Below are 17,781 nucleotides of genomic sequence, written 5' to 3' on the forward strand. Positions count from 1 at the left end.
TTAACCTGCAAAGTAGCCCTAATTAACTTAGAATTTTTTTTCCATTATAAACATTTCTCATATTTGTAAAAACTACCTTATTCTCTATACAGTAACAGAGAACTGATGACCCTCTAAATGCAGTTGGATGAAGCCCCAGCCAGCATAAATGATGGTCAGGGATGACCTGAAATGTAATCCAGAAAGATCTGGAGGATCACAGGTGGTACATGGCAGGGGCATTTTTATAATGAAGCCAGCTGAAATTTAGCTGCTATTGGACTGCTAATGAAAGGCCTGTTAACTCATGTTGTAAAGATGAAAAAAATATGTCTTATTCTAAATGCAGTTTTTAATTTATTTTTACTTACAGTCACCCAGAGAACTGTTTTTATTAGATGTCTGATAAACTGAATGAACACTCAGTCACCAAGCATATTAATTTCCAAGGCCCCAGTCACTGAGGTCTTCCGGTGAGTTCCAGCTTGTTGTTGTTTAGTCGTTTAGTCGTGTCCGACTCTTCATGACCTCATGGACCAGAGCACGCCAGGCACTCCTGTCTTCCACTGCCTCCCGCAGTTTGGTCAAACTCATGCTGGTAGCTTCGAGAACACTATCCAACCATCTCATCCTCTGTCGTCCCCTTCTCCTTGTGCCCTCCATCTTTCCCAACATCAGGGTCTTTTCCAGGGAGTCTTCTCTTCTCATGAGGTGGCCAAAGTATTGGAGCCTCAGCTTCACGATCTGTCCTTCCAGTGAGCACTCAGGGCTGATTTCCTTAAGAATGCATGCGTTTGATCTTCTTGCAGTCCATGGGACTCTCAAGAGCATGGGACTCTCCAGCACCATAATTCAAAAGCATCAATTCTTCGGTGATCAGCCTTCTTGATGGTCCAGCTCTCACTTCCATACATCACTGCTGGGAAAACCATGGCTTTAACTATACGGACCTTTGTTGGCAAGGTGATGTCTCTGCTTTTTAAGATGCTGTCTAGGTTTGCCATCGCCTTTCTCCCAAGGAGCAGGCGTCTTTTAATTTCGTGACTGCTGTCACCATCTGCAGTGATCATGGAGCCCAAGAAAGTAAAATCTTTCAGTGCCTCCATTTCTTCCCCTTCTACTTGCCAGGAGGTGATGGGACCAGTGGCCGTGATCTTCGTTTTTTTGATGTTGAGCTTCAGACCATATTTTGTGCTCTCCTCTTTCACCCTCATTAAAAGGTTCTTTAATTCCTCCTCACTTTCTGCCATCAAGGTTGTGCCATCTGCATATCTGAGGTTGTTGATATTTCCAGTTCCAGCTAGTGGTCCCCAATGGCTGGTATCCACCAGGAGCTGCATATTCAGTATTGCGGGGCCAGTTTTGTGGAATTCCCTTCCAGCTGAAGTCAGACAGGTTCCGTCTCTGTTGAACTTTCCATGCTAACTGAATACTTTCTTTTTATTCCAACAGGCACGTTAACCAAAGTCTGATTTTATAGTTTTAACTGAATTTTATCTTTTCTGTATTTTATTTCTTGTATGCTGCTTATAGACAATTGTGGTTAAGCAATGTATAAATCATTTAAATAAATAAACAAGCAACCCAACAATACCACAAGGATTTTACATCTTTTAATAGACTTAAATGTAGCTAAGGATGCTTGGCCAGTGCTAGATTCCTAAGTACTTTTTCAGCATCTGCTGTGTGCTAATGCAGTTTTAAAAGTTTTAAATCCCGGTTGAGCATAAACACCTGGACTTCAACAAATATATAAAATCCTGCATGTGAGTATGCCCCATGACTCTGTCCATGCCCCTTGAAAATAACAGCTAAAAATGCTAAGTCCTTTCCAAAGAGGACAAAAATATTCACTGCACCCTTGGCTTCCCCTCATTGGCCCTGCTCTCAGCTGTTTTTGCCTAGCCAGAATATGTCCTTGAACCATTATAAGGCCTCTTGCTTGGATGGATGGATGGATGGATGGAGGTGGAGTATTTGCATAAACCAGGTACAGGGATCATTTGGCCCTCCACATGTTGCTAAACTACAACTCACACCAGCCCCAACAAGCATGGCCAATGTCCAGAGTTTCTGGGAGTTGTAGTTCAAGAACATCTGGAAGACCAAAGTTTCCCCAACTGGTATAAACCTTTGACCTTTGCATTGCTGGAAGCTAGCCTACTGTACAAAGGCCAGAGTTATGTGTGTTGCGCCACCTACTTTTGAGTCTGACCACACACCCCATTGGCCTGTAAACCTTGGAATGTTGCCCATGTGGGAATGCAACCCCACGTATCTGATGGATAACAAACTTGATGTGATAGCCTCCAGATCTTTATTGGATAATGAAGCTCTGAAATGGGCATGCTTGAAGGAATTCTAAGAGGCAAACCAACAGAGAATGGATAGATGAGGAACCAATTGATGAACTTGCCACATCCATCACACTACTGGAGTTACCGAGTGCTGTTGTCAGAAGAGAAAACAAACAGAACTGGCATAACACAAAGACACACAAAAGCCCTAGAGCAACATTAAATCACCTCAAGACATCTCCATTAAACAGAATTACTGTCCCCATTAAGTAGCAGTCATTGCCATTTAGTGTCACTGACTATTTAGTTGGTTCCCTGGGAGACATCTCGATTAAGCAGATGTCACACTTGGGTTTCTCCTAAAGAAAGGCCTCGTTCAGGGAAAATTTCCCTCCAGCGGTTGGTCCTTATTGGAAACAAGCCCAACGGGTTCAAGCATATCATCTTATAGCCAGCGGATAGTGACTATATTCTATTGTTCCATTCTTATTCATAAGCCTCATTGATGGAGTAAGTAAGCTTCCAACAGCACTGAAGGCTTCAAGACAGCAAAATCCAAAGTGGTCTACAAGGATGAAAAATTCCCCAACTAAGATGACTAGGGAATAGAACAGTAGATGAAACATAGCAAATACAGTGGTGCCTTGGGTTACATACACTTCAGGTTACAGACGCTTCAGGATACAGACTCCACTAATCCAGAAATAGTACCTTAGGTTAAGAACTTTGCTTCAGGATGAGAACAGAAATCATGCAGCGGTGGTGCAGCGGCAGTGGGAGGCCCCATTAGCTAAAGTGGTGCTTCAGGTTAAGAACAGTTTCAGGTTAAGAAAGGACCTCCAGAACGAATTAAGTACTTAACCCGAGGTACCACTGTACAGTGTAATTCCTCCATCAAATTGGAGGAGAGTAGGCTAGCTGAGGGGGTGCAGTAGAGAGTGTGGGGCTTACAAAACCCCGTCCACTTTCAGCCCCTCAACATCTCCCATCTGAGGGGGCTGGGCCTGGATTCCCAGATCTTATCTAGGAAATCAACTGTATGAGAACTGGGCCTATGCACACAGGAAAGCCCATTAATATTTCCCATTTTGAGGTACCCAGCAAGTGATTCCCAATGTGGGGCAAGTATGCTGTCTGAGCAGAGAAGGCAGATATACTCTTTCCCTTGCACTACTCAACATGCTTAGGAAAGTGATTGGGGAAAGTATTTATTTGGTTCAATTTTTTTCTTAGAAATTAACCTGACTTCTCTGACAAATGGGCTATCAGTTCCTTTTGCAGTCCTACCAATTTGTTTGGTTTCTCATTTTCCCAATCTTAAATTCACAATACTGTGCATTTCAAAGGGATGACTGTGTTTCAGTTTGCATATTGTTTCGGAATGAGCGAATTAGACAGATTTGCCAATGAATGAGAACTGAATCAAATACCTTAGTTCTTACTGTCCTGGTTTTATTTTATGTTGTTTTTGGCTTTAGTGTGTTTTTATTTCGTGATATCCATTGCAATTTAACGATGGAATTACTTTTCATATGATTCCATTAACCACACTGAGTGTCTCCATTTGGAGAGGATAATGCTGGTTATAAATTGTATTGTAATGCAAATAAATAAATAAATAAATAAATATTGTACTACTTTTATGATGACAATTTGTGTGATCCACAGGAAAATGGGGAAAGCTTTTCATGCCCTGGTTTCAAACATTTGGTAACTCCTCCACCACAAAGTGCTTGTATGGGTGTATGGGTTTTTCCACCTCCATAAATATATATATGATGTATTCAAGCCACATCACTCTGTTCTCTTTTTCTTCTGAATGCCCTCAATAAATCACTGACCAGGACAAACTAATTGTCCTTTCTGGATTTTTGTTTTAAGGGGCAAAAAAGAAAGGAAAGGAATGGATTAGAAAATAAATCCATGTCTGTTGCTTGCTTCTTGGGAGATGGAGAGCTTTATGCATTTCAAGTGTCTTTCCAAGTCTCCTGCTAATGGTAAAAACTACATTTCCTTTAGATATGGGGAATGTTGGCCTGAAGTCAGAATCTGCTCTTAACATTTCCAGGCCTGGGTGTCATATAAATTTGAGATATATGTCTTTTCTTTGTATCTGAAACACCACTGTTTAGTGGGCTGAGAACATACTGAAGTCTAAGTTATATCCTTGGCATCATCCTGCAGTCTGATTTTTCAGCACATCCAGCCTTGGATTGATGCAGAGAGCATGAATCTAAATATATATTGGGTAGAGAAGTAGCTGCAAAGGCAGGAGAGCTATATTTATTTTAAAAAATGTATTATATACCACTTTTCACTTCTTAGGGCCCCTACGGACAATACACTTAAAACAGATCACAAAGTTACGGCTGCCTAAGAAAGCTCCACCAGGCAGGGATGCAATGGAAACAGCACTTCACTGCCACCAAGCAGACCATAGCTGTCACCCATCCCTTATTTGGAGGGACAGTCCCTTATCCCCACGCTGTGTCCCGCTGCTGTCCCTTATTGATGATGTCCCTTAAATTTCCCGGGTTTCAAGGGAAGCAGCTCCTCTCCCTCCCTCCCTGATTGCCAGGGAAGAGGGAGGCTCGAACTGTGTTGCTTTGCTGCGTTGCTCACCCAATAAGGAGTCTAAGAACGACTGGGGGGGGGCGCTTGCATGCCTTGTGCTGATCAAATTGGCCGCATTGCCTGGGGACTCGCTCAGCGCTTCACAGCAGAGAGGTGACGGTGGTTTTCCTTGCTGCATCCCCTTTGCCGGGTTGCTGTGCTGTGGGAACCACTGCTTGAGGCTTTGTTTGGCTGCTGGCTGGTCTTTCTGCCTTTGGCTCGGAGGGGCTCAGAAGTTGAATATACCTGTGTTCGGAAAATTCCTTATTTTGACTCCTGATCCCTTATTTTTGAGGCTGCTGGTCCCTTATTTTCAAATCAGTAAGTTGACAGCTATGAAGCAGACTTTTTGACAATATGGTACTAAGCTAGACTGACCAATGGCTTGATTCAGTGTAAGGCAACTTCCTCTGTTCCTAAGAGTTCCAGTTACAGATAGGTAGCCGTGTTGGTCTGCCATAGTCAAAACAAAAAAAAAATTCCTTCCAGTAGCACCTTAAAGACCAACTAAGTTAGTTCTTGGTATGAGCGTTCGTGTGCATGCACACTTCTTCAGATACCTGAAGAAGTGTGCATGCACACGAAAGCTCATACCAAGAACTAACTTAGTTGGTCTTTAAGGTCCTACTGGAAGGAATTTTTTTTGTTCCTAAGAGGTGACAGCAGTGAGGAGCAAGAGGCGGCCATGATGGTAGTGAGAGGTTTATTGAGGGCATCTTGTTCAATCATTTCTCCCGTCACCAAACCTGAATAGTATCATGCTGCTGTGATGTAAACATGTTCACAGCACCTCATACTGCCCAGCTTTCCAGAAAGTATGATGGGGGAAGAAGCCTTATATTAAAATTGAAGCTGCCAACAGTACATTGTGTCAGATGGTTGTTTGCAAGTGGGACTTCCAACCAAATGTTGTTGCTAGCCAGCCACGCCCTCTTCTCAAGACACGCCAGTCCACTTATCCTCCTTCCTGAATTTGCACTTGCGCTTTTCCAGCCTTTTTATGTATGGTTAATTTAAAGAACAACCAAATTTCTGTTCCTTGGATTGCTGGGGCTGTAGTCTCGCAGTTTTTATTTTGTGTATTTTGACCATTTATTTGTCTGAATTTCTTAGCCACCCTGATAACACAACATAGCTGTTGATGGCCTGGTGTAGAGTGTATGTAAAATAAGTAAATGCTCCTGGTTTCTGCTTCTTAAAAAGAAGATAAAGGTGGTGTGGAAGTGTGATTCGGAATTGTGCACAAATAAAAATAAATGAAGACTGGCATTGCCTCCCTCTTCTTATTTTTCCCCTTCAATGCTTTCTTCACACAAATATTCCTAGTTTTGAATTCTCACTGCTATTGATCCTGGGAAGCTTTTATTTTTGCCAACAGCAGGGAACTCTTCATTCTGTGCTCTTTGTCAATGGGCACTGATTTGTGGATGTAAGCTTTGTAATTTTACATTTTTGGCATGGTCGGTGATGTAACAACTCTGAGCTATGACCCATTTGATCATTATTCAGGGTTCCCACTAGGGCAATTGGAGCCCATTTAAACTTATTTTCTCCTTAATAAAAGACGTTCTCCATTCACGCCTCCCTTTGCCCCCCAAAAAGCCAGCACATGCAATGATACAGCAGTCATCATTGGGTAATAAAATAAAAGACCACGGCACCGAAGAGGTTACAAACCATTTTGTTCAACCAGACTATTTACAAGAAGCAACAGGGTATCTGTTTCCTGTCATCTCCATCATATATCTTGAGCTCGAGAGACTGGAGCCCAATTACAGCCTGATATCTAATCAATACACACCTTATTCCTAGAGCAGGAACTAAAGGAGAAGGCCTGTGGGAGGCAAAGTTCAAATTACTCTACTGTCAATTCCAGATAGCAGCTAATGATAGCATATACTTCTTCAAGGAGGGGGATGGGAGAGACGGACATAGGATGCAATTGGAGAGTCGATACCCAGATCCCAGATGCAGATTCGCTTATAGTTTAAATTCCTACAATTCCTCCTGAAAAGCAGATGAGTGGATGGGGTTATATGTTCCATGCCACAAGTCTTCAGGGCTTTAAATAAGGGATTCAGATAACATCGTAATTCCAGATTCTGTCCTGCTTTATAGAAGACGGGCAACTTAGTTTCAGGCCTGTATTTTCACTCACATACACAAAATATCCAAACAGAAGACCCAGCTGATGCATTTATAGCTCTCTAAAGCCCTGCAGGCACATCCATAGCATATCCCTTTCCAAATGGAGTTGTTAAATGAATTCCTCTGGTTGACCATATCAGTCAGATCAGCTTTTTGTAGTTCTACCATAGGGATGGGCTGTAGCTCAGTGGTAGAGCATCTGCTAAGGTCCAGTCCAGGTAGGGCTGGGAGAGACAATACTGTGTGGACAATACTTAAAGAGATGGATCAAGGTCTTACTTGGTCTAAGGCAACTTCCAAAGTTCCTGTTGTATTGCCCAGTCAACAATCCAGCTAAAATGCCTGGGTTTAAAGCAAAATAAGACCTGAATATAGAAAATGAAGCTCAATGGTGGCACCAATGTCTTATGTTTCTGGGGTAGCTCAGCATGAGACTCTGTCGGTAGATAGGAGCAGCGGCTTGGAAGAAAATAGGGTGGGCAAGAAAGGAGCATGGAGGCCTTTGTGCCAGAGGTGGGAGAGCAATGATGCCTTGTTCTAATGAATCAGCACTCCCTTCATTTAAAAAAAAAATGCAATCAAGCTATGCTATTTATCTGATAATTGTGCCAATTGATCAACCCGGAACTTCCAAAAATATCCTTCAATGGGCATTCTGCCTCCAGCTGTGTTTATGGCAGATCATATCATGTATGTAAATACATTCAGATGCATCCTGAATTATTTTAAAACAATCACTCTAACACTAATCATTTGATAGACACAAGCCTTTTCTTTCAAGAAGTATGGTACATCTGTAAATGCAGTATGTAAAGATATTCTTCCATATGAAGGGGGACTAGGGCTGGCTCTGGGGGCTAGCATCACTGGTCTGAGGCCCACGCCCAAGCCAGGGAGCCCTCTGCCAATTTCAGGAGCCCTCTGGCCCTGCCGCTGCTCCCACTCATCTTTGCTGCTGCTACATGTTCACCTCTTCCCTTTAAATAAGCAACCAGTAGCAGGAGCCAGGAGAAGCAGCAGCAAGCCCCCACATGGTTTGCCCTCTCCCTCTCAGCAGGGGTGTGGATTGGGCCCTTAGGGACAGGGCAAGCAACTGGGCAGCAGTGACAGTGGTGAGGAGAAAGGGTGAGCACTGAGAGCATCTTGCCCAGGGACCTGCCAAATCCAGGGCTGCCCCTAGGGAAAGCTCAGTGCTGGAACTCCTGCCTTGCAAGCAGAAGGTCTCAGGTTCACACCCCTGTGTTTCCAGGTAGGGCCAGAAATATCACCTGTCTGAGACCCTGCAGAGCCACTGGAAGCCATTATGGACAATGCTGAGCTAGATGACTCAATGATCCTATGCTTCTCTGTTTGGAAGCTGTTCCCACTTCTGGGTGTTGCCATTGATACCACCCAAACAACTGAGAAGTGCTCTGATTGGGACTGCATACATAGTCTGCTCACCATTACTTTCTCCATTCTATTCACTGGGCCAAGCTGCAAATTTTGATATACGTACAGAATGTCCCAGGTTCAATCCCTAGTATTTCCAGGTAAGACTGGGAAAGGCTCCTACCTGGAACTCTGGAAAGCCAATGTTTTTAGACAATACTGAGCGAGATGGACTGACTCAGAATGGTCTAAGACAGTATACAGTCAGTTGCTAAGTTCCTTTTTCAAGTTCAACTTCAAAAGAAGGCTTCAATCTGTCACATAGCACACTTTGACCAGCATTTGAAGCCTTTCTTGGAGAGACTGTGGAACATAACTCATTTCTGAGATGTCATTTCTTGTACCTTACATCAGAAAGCATTGCACATGCCTTAATTAAACCGACCAAACAGTCTTGGAAGCTGCGCCGTTTAATAAGGGATGTACACTATAATTTCCAAGGATGACTTAATGTCTTACTTCAGTTCTCCCTGTGGCTCAGGGAGCCTAACTGTTAAAAATGGCTGAGGTGAGATTCAAGGCATCATCTGTGTTCTAAACACTGTTTTCCTCCTGAAGGCTGGCAGAAACAGATAGCAATTTTCACATTAAACTTTCCAGCTAAGCATTTCATTTGAAATGAAACCGGCACTTTTGCACCAAACAACAGGGTGTAACTTTCCAAGGAGTGGAGTGGATTTACTTGGTCCCATGTGGTCATGTTACTTTAGGATAAATATGAATTTGAGACCCAGAATTTCTTTTTGCAGTTACAAATTGAAAGGAAAAGAGCCCATGTCATCAGAGCTCCAGGAGATCTGGGAGCAAGTCCTGCTTTCACTAGGGTCACATTTATGTTTTTGGCTTTGCCAACAGGACTAGCTATTGAAGAATTCCTGAAGGAATTCACATCTTCTAAACTACTGCTGAGTTTCTAGGGTTGGTTTTAACAGTGAAAAACCCTTATTCAGAGTCATTCCCACAAGGCAATGAGTGGGTGGCATTGGCAGAGTGACTGGAAGAAAGCAGATGGAGTCCATGGAGAAAAGAAACTAATAAAGTGTATACCATGTGAAGAGAAATAAATGAAGAGTTTTCTTTTTCTTAGGTCAGGCCTACACAGGGGGGAAACTCATTCAAAACAACTCTTCCAACTACATACCTTCCAACATTCCTCAGATGAAAATAAGGACATTCTATTTTAGATCAGTGTTGTCCCTGCCCCGTCCTCCTCTTTCCTACTTCTCCTTCCAAAATGCCAACCACACTATTGGTGTGGGGTTCCTCATTAAGGGAAGGGAAGGGCTGTAGCAGCCCAGTGGAAGAACACATTTTTGCATGCACAAGGCCACATGTTCCATCCCAAGCATTTCCCTATAGGGCTTGGAAAGACTTGTTTCTGAAACCCTAGAAAGTTGGTGCCAGTCAGTGTAGGCAATGAACTAATAGTCTGAGGCAGCCTCCTAAGTAAAAAAGGCAGTCTTCAGATCTGACATCTTCTTTCCTATGGGTCAAATAAATCTAATGCATGCTCTGCATGTGAGATGAGATTTGGTTGCGATCTCATATCAATAGCATTCCACAGAGCTAGGATCAGAATTTCCCAGGCAGGGAGTGACGTGCAGATGTACACAGGGGAGATTAGCCACACCAATCCATGTCAATATTTATGTCTCTCTGGAAAAGTTCTTCTCTTTACCAACGTGGGATTTTAATTTCCAAAGTGTGTGGGAAGGCTGAAGGTAGTGTTTTAAGGGCTTTAAAGGAATCCCCTCAGGTTGTTTTCTTGATTGAACTATAAACCTGAAATATTACATCACACCTCCGGTGAAGGTAAGTCTCAGCACTGTTACTGCTTCCAGCTCGTCTCTCTAGTCACTGAATACTTGGGTCTGACATCAGCACTTATTTTTGGTTTCCATTTAAATCCAAGTGTGATTTTATTAGATTCAGATCACTTTTCAGTGGGCTCGCCCAGGCTGTAAACTGATGATTAGACTAAGGTAATAACAGCTTTAATAGAGTTCAAAGGTAATTGTTCCCACTGAAGTGAGAACTCACTGAAAGGCATATTAAATCAGATTGATATGGAGACCTGAGATGATCAAGTTTTTCAGGAAGGTTTTACACTGAACTTCGAGCTTATTCTTCCACTGGTAAGAGACAGGAGTTTTTCATACCAAGGGTTCATAATAGCTATTCTTGGCAGGCAGGAATTAGTACATCAAATATAACATGAATCCCATTTGCAAGATGGTGGTATACATCCAGGGTACCTACACTGGGGTATTTTAAGCTTTTTTGGGATAGGCCTTTCTGGAAACCACCTAAATTAGTCAGTGGTAGATGGTGGGGGCCATTGTGTCAAGCCTCACCCAAATTTGGAATATGCATATTCCCACTACTAACTTCTCTGTTTTAGGGTATAATTCAGTCTTCCTTTGCTGAGAAAACTGATTTGGTGGGAGGTGCAGTTGCTGCAAGATGGCATCTTAACATATAAACATATCACTCAAGAATCAGACCATTGGCCCATCATAGCCTAGTATTGTCTGGTACTGGTATTGACTGGTATTAGCTCTCCAGGGTTTCAGAGAGGGCTCTTTTCTAGCAGTATGTGAGGTGTCAGGGAACGAAATGGGGATCTTTGCAAGTATATCACCTACTTTTGAGCTAGGACTTTTCTCCTAAGTAAAGTGGTGAACAGGGTCCAAGTGAGAAGAGACCAAATCTTCATCTGAGGGTGGAAACAGATGTAGGCTAAAATGTTCCAGGAGGAACAGAATCCAGAGCTGAGCAGTGTGCAGTTAAAGACAGACACAATGTCAGGTTCCAGAGGTGCAGCATGGGGAAAGGGTGGAGAGGAGACAGTCAGCTTGGTAGATCCTCTTCACTAGCAGACATGCTTCTCAGTCTGCTGGTCAGCTCCTGGGATAAGAGACTGCATAGGACTGGGTAGGGATCTGTCAATTTCAGTTCTCCAAGTTTCATCCCCCCCAGTCTTCCACATTTCTTTAGCAATTTGTAATTTTAAAACACCAACAGCCATCATGAAAATTTGCCAGCATTTTTGTATTATTTTATGTTTTGGTTCACATATTAATTTGAGAAGTGTGGATTAGATATGCCGGTATGTACTCTAATTCTATCTAGACCAGGAATTCCAAATCCTGGCCCCAAGGCTGGTTTGAAATGGCCCCCCAAGGCAATTTTGAAAAAGCAGTATCTTGCGGCCCCCGAGCACCTGCCCACCAAAGGCATTTCCTTTTTGCGGGCTTCTCACAAGCTCTCCCCTCTGTGCTGGGGGTGTGGCAAGCCCCCGCACCATTAGAGAGTCCCCGGCTGGCTCACTCCTTTTGTCGACCAATCTGGTCAGCTGGGTGGGGCGTGGCCAAATAAATAAATACTATAGTACACGTTCGGGACGTTGATGCTGCAGCGATGGCTGTTTGCAAAACAACACCAAACCTTGTGTTATGTGAAATACATTCGACAAACACACAAGACGTAACCAGCTGTGCATTCACATAAACAATGCTCTTCTATATATTCTTATCACAATATCAAATGTTTATCTTGCACATAAACAACACATAAAGTGCAATAATATAGACGGACGTTCAAATAGATCAGATCATTCATACAGACAAAAAGTCTGCTACCTTCTGTTCTACATATGTTCATAAAGTCCAAATTGGAGCCTGCCACAGTTCCACAGAGTTGACAAGGACTTCCAGAATAATGCCTTGTTTCGCTCTCATAGGCTTCACCAGTGGTACATGTTCATATGTAGTATTTCAGAGTCATGGACCTCGCCCTCCTGGGCTTCATCAGTTGTACATATTCTAAGTAATATAAATGAATATAATGTCATAATTCAACATATTTTAACAAATTGAAATTATATAAACAACTGTGCTATAGAAATACACACCATATATGAAGTATCAAGATAATAGAACTTATAACATAATGGTTTCTGCAGTGAACAACAACTGTTAAAATATAAGATTATATAGAAAGGCGCAGCGTTGATTTTAGTTACAGGTGACAGCAATCTGCAGCTGTAAGGTTTTCTTCTTAAAGTGATCCCGTTAAAACAACGAATGTAAAACAAACTCTATCCATACATAGGTGTTATACATACAGGCATTAGTAATGACTCATAGAAAGCAACTATAATCAATTTTAGTATTCAAACCTGAGGGATGCAAAGAGTCAAGTAGAAAAATAAATCTAGTTTCTTTCTGCAGAAGAATTTTTTTTGCTTGTTCTACCCAAATCACAAAAAATGTCATATCTTCATCCGAATGGGACGCTTGAATGAAATGCTGTACTAAAGGATACTAAATGAAATGCTGTACTAAACATTGTTCCTAATCCTAGACCGATGCTCTGATATTCTTACTTTAATAGGTCTAAGAGTATGACCTACATATAACAATCCACAAGAACATCTAATCACATAAATTACACGTGGAGTCGCACATGTAGCAAATGCCTGTAAAACAAACTTAAAACCTTCTTTGTTGGTAAATTCTTTTACCTGAAGTGCGTATTTACAGGAGGTACAATGACCACATCTGAAAAAGCCACGTGGAGGATTAGCTAGAGTACGTTGTGTGGGTGTAGATTTTAAATCTGTGTGCACCAGTTTACCTCTTAATGATTTTGTGCAACGTTTGGCAAAAAGGGGGATCATATCACATCCAGGGATGTCCTTAAGAATATGCCAATGCCGCCTTATAATTTTCTCAATCTCAAAAGTCATATGGTTGTATTCTAGAGAAGCATAAATGCGCGTGGATCTTGTGCTACCATGTGAACAGGATGTAAGAAGAATCAACCGCTCCCTTAATTGTCTTTTTTAAACAGCCGTTGTTATTACAGAATTTGGATAGCCGCATTTTAACAAAGATGCAGAAAGTATTTTTGAATGGGCTTTAAAGTCCTGTGGGTCTGATGAATTCCATTTTAATCTTAGGAATTGACCTAAAGAAAGATTGTCGGGGGGGGGGGGTTTGGGATGATTTGAACTATAATGTAACGAAGAATTTCTATCTGTGCTTTTCTTATAAGGACAGACTTTAATTCTAGATTGACCCACATAAATGTCTAGGTATAAAAAAGATAGGGAGTGTGGACTTGATGTTCCTTCAAAAGTCAAATATGGATCTTTGTTTTCGTGTGTCACCCCCATCCATCCTCCCTCTCCCCACCCCCCTTTCTTTTTTCTTTCTGTTTTCTTCTCCCCCTAATGCCTCAACAAATGAAACGGATTTGTAAAAACGTTACATGGAAGAAGAAGAAGAAAAAAATACGAGGCACTACACTTCTGTAAAACAAGAAAATCCTTAATAAAAATATTTTTTTAAAAAGTCAAATATGGACTCAGACTATTTATCCAACAGTTAAACGATTCAAAAATATCATCAAAAAATATAAATATCAAATCATCTATGTATCGGCCGTAAAACAAAATGTATGCACTATATGGATTATTATGCACAATGTGTTCCAAATCAAAATTCCTCATAAAAATATTGGCTACACTAGGAGCCTCCACAGCGAACCGGAAGTTGTTATACATTTCTAACACACTTCCTTATAACGAAGAAAACCCATAATCCTAACCAAGCACTCAGCATATAAAAAAATAAAATGTACACCAGACTGCACAAAAAGTTAAACTATATACTATGAAAACTTTCTTCTAAATAATATACTGAAGTCTTAAATACTGAATATGTCCCGGGTTGATTTTGGGCTATGTGTGTTTATGCTGGAGTAGCCCTACTGACTTATATGAATTTCCAACAGTGTAAATGATGAATGGATCGCCCCTGTAGGTTTAACATCAGTTAATTTCCATTTGTTTTTCTTTGCCATTTTACTATTAACCACCTTCGTGTGAGTGTCTATTTGTCCAATGCAATCTAAGAAACAATCACCCAAATTGATCTAGTGTTAACCTCTGAAAGCATAAAACCTAGACTGGGTTTATCTATTGCTCAACCCTCGCTGCAGCATTAATTCCCTATAGTGCTCACATCTGTGTCTCTGTCACAACCCAACATTTTTACCTTCCCCCCCTCCCAACGCAAAGTGCTTCCATAAATAAATGCCACTGTAAACAAATCTCAGAGGCCCAAAGATGTTGGAGAAACCCCATTTGAATCAGCTTTGTTTTTGCCTCACGTATGTACTGCATATATATAAATATAACATACATAAAATGATAAATTTGATGCAGGTGTCACATTTTTTAGAGCTAGGTAAGGATTGATAGGGTAGAATAGGATGATCCATCATCGGAGGCAGGGTGGTACGGTATTGGAATTTCAGAAATCTGTTCCCAATCACATCCACTGCTGGATGGCTTGGTAACGACCCTATTTGTGATGCGTTACTGAAAATCAATATGCTGCATTCAAGGTCAATGTACTGTTAGAAAACTCTTTAAGCACTGATGGATGGATTGTGCTCATTCAGAGTAAATGTGAGAAGAAATTGACAGCTGAGTATCCTGATCTTTTTTTTGCCAAAACTTTAAGAGACAGCCTTCCCTCTTGATAGAAAAATATGATTCCCTCGGGGATTATGTCATTCAGTTTCCTTTGTTGCTTGGCTTTTGGAGAATTTAGGTAATTGTTTAATGCATCTGTCTTCACACAATTAAGAGGCTTCAAAGGCTACAGCCACATGTTAATGATTCCCTGGACTTCACAAGCTGAATAATATTAATCATTGCCAAATCATTTGAAAGAAGGCTCTTAAAGTTTACAAGAATGGTGTACATTTTAACTGGTTTACTAAGAGACTGCATAGAATAAAGATGGTGTTTGTTTGTTTAAAAAACCCTTTGCTTTTCCCTTTTACAGCTAGCCAGAAAGATATGTATGTGTGCACACATAATTCATAACTGGGTTGGATCCATCTTGGAAGAGCTATTTTTTATCTTGTATAAGGACAGTGACATTTAAGATGTTCATCTGTTCATACAAATATGAGACTAAGGATGGACAAATCAGTCTATTTCTGATGTGTCACTTTCAGATGCATTGAGCCAATCTTCCGCTCCATCTCATTTCTGTATTAATCTACACTATTAAAATCTGCATGAACATGTACATTTCTATACTATCAAAAATACATTTTCAAACATTTCCCTCTCAAAACAAACACCTTTTATATATAAAAAAAGGATTTTGATTGTTTTTTAAGCAAAGTCTACATCACATCGCATGTGAAAGCTGATGAAAACAAAGTTTTGATCTGTACAATCCAGGAGTTTCAGATAGGTCAGTTTGTATCAGAATTTGCAGAAGTAAAATTCCTCAAGTGTTTCGACATGATAGAATATACCTGTTTACACAGCATGTGTTCTTTTGACTTTCAGGAGGATCAGAATATTTTGGGTGTCTTGAAGAACAATGGGAGTCAACAATCCTTGCCAATCTGCTGCAAATCACACAGAGATCCAAGAGTAGATCCTTATAGAAGGTCCATTTAGTGTTGCATCCTGCTCTCACAATGGCCTACTAGGTGCTTATGGGAAGCCTGCAAGCAGGACCCAAAGTGCAAAAGCCCTCTCCCCTCTTAGGATTCCCTGCAACTGGTATACAGAAGCATACTACTTTTGAGGGATAATCGCTTTATCTTCCATCCATTTGTCCAATCCTCATTTAAAGCAGTCTAATTTGCTGTAAGTCATGAATTCCATAGTTCCAACAATCCTAAACGTTTCTGAATATGCCTATTTCTTCAACCAAGCTGGCCTTGCAGCAGAGTTAGTGGTGTGTTTTTTTTTGTTTTTTTTTGGCAATAAAATAAATTGAAACACCTTTTGATCTTTTATATTACAAGCAACGTTCTTTTTATACATTTCCAATGAAAGGTATCACTCTTGGAAGCAGTTATTCTGTTACAAGCCAGAGACTTCCTAAAAAAAAAAAAAACCACAAGTAGCTTTTTGAAGCTAGTGTAATGCTGTGAAAATGAGAGGTAAATTCCTTAGTAAAATAAAATAAAGTGACAGATTCATGTGACCCTTCATAACTACCTTGTGAATATTTTTTATTCATTTTCACAAATATAACAAAATAAAAACATAACATAACATACAATGACATAACATAACATACTAAAACATAACATACAATAACATACATAACACGACTTCCCCAAGCCTTCCCTTCACTGCACCCTTATTTTTTTTTTTTAAGACAGCATTTCTAGCAATCCTTCATTCCAATTCATAACTGATTCTCTTTATATTTTATTTAGATTTAAGATTTAACAGCTATAATTCTCTATCTTATATCCCTTGACATTTTAGCATTCCGAAATTTTACAACAGTTCCTAAGATAAACTTTAAATTTTCTCCAGTCCTCTTCCACCGTCTCTCTCCTCTGGTCACGGTTCGGCAGCACATATACTAAAATTGGAACGATACAGAGAAGATTAGCGTGACCCTTCATAACTACAGCAAAGCATTAGGACTGCCCATCCTTCCAGGTAAGAATGAGGGAGAAATTAAATTTAATTCATATTTAAAAGCAAATCTACCATATCTGTACTTTCCAAAACAATACTGAAAGTCTTCCTTAGAAATTTGCACTTCTTTGACTTTTCCAGTTAATGTGCACAGTTAATGTGCACAGAAATGCATACACCACTAGGGCAAAGTGTGCACAAATCCATATATTGGTGAAGATGCACACAAAATACAAACAAATGGATTATAGAAGGGGAAATTGGTTTGCAAAGATGCATACAAAATTGCATATGAAACAGTGCTTGCAAAATGGTGCACATTCACATTCAATTGTTGATAAATTTCCTTGAGGACTTTAAAAAAGTGGAAGTGTGGACAACTGAACTTAAGAAAGCTGAGAAACCAAAGTAGACAGACTTGTCCATCTCTAGTTTCAATTGAATCTTTGGAATGCTAATTGTGATCTGTATTAGTGAGAAAACATCATTTATAAAACTAGCAGTGATGAGGATCATGTTAAGAAACCATTTCTAAATCCCACTGAAGCATGTTTCCCTTCTTATAGACAGGGCTAGATTTGGAAACAGGTGAACCAGGCAATGACTTGGGGCTTTCGGTATGAAGGGATGTATTGTCTTATAAAACAGGGATAAATCATGTGTCAAAATTGTGCACCAGTGAAATTGGTCACAAATAAAAGGTAACAAGGTAACAAGAGAACTAGATGCTCACTGCTCAGGTTTTGAACTCTGTGCTATCAACCTCATCTCTCTCTCTCTCCACATATTAATTAGTGCTTGCCCAGCAAAACTCTATGTCCTAAGGCACTGTAAGCC

The 17,781-nt window shown here is 40.7% G+C and overlaps 1 long non-coding RNA gene across 1 annotated transcript in view; it reads left to right on the forward strand.

The window, feature by feature from the left end:
• LOC310850557 overlaps positions 1–16,133 on the forward strand; it is a 94,938-nt gene extending 78,805 nt beyond the window's left edge. Inside the window, exon 4 of the long non-coding RNA XR_014567360.1 lies at positions 15,847–16,133. This is a non-coding gene — a long non-coding RNA (uncharacterized lncRNA). The remainder of the gene's footprint in view (positions 1–15,846) is intronic.
• Positions 16,134–17,781: the final 1,648 nt, after the last annotated feature.

This window comes from Podarcis gaigeae (assembly GCF_964106915.1).
Source record: "Podarcis gaigeae genome assembly, chromosome: 8".
In the NCBI taxonomy this organism is placed as follows: Eukaryota; Metazoa; Chordata; class Lepidosauria; order Squamata; family Lacertidae; genus Podarcis; species Podarcis gaigeae.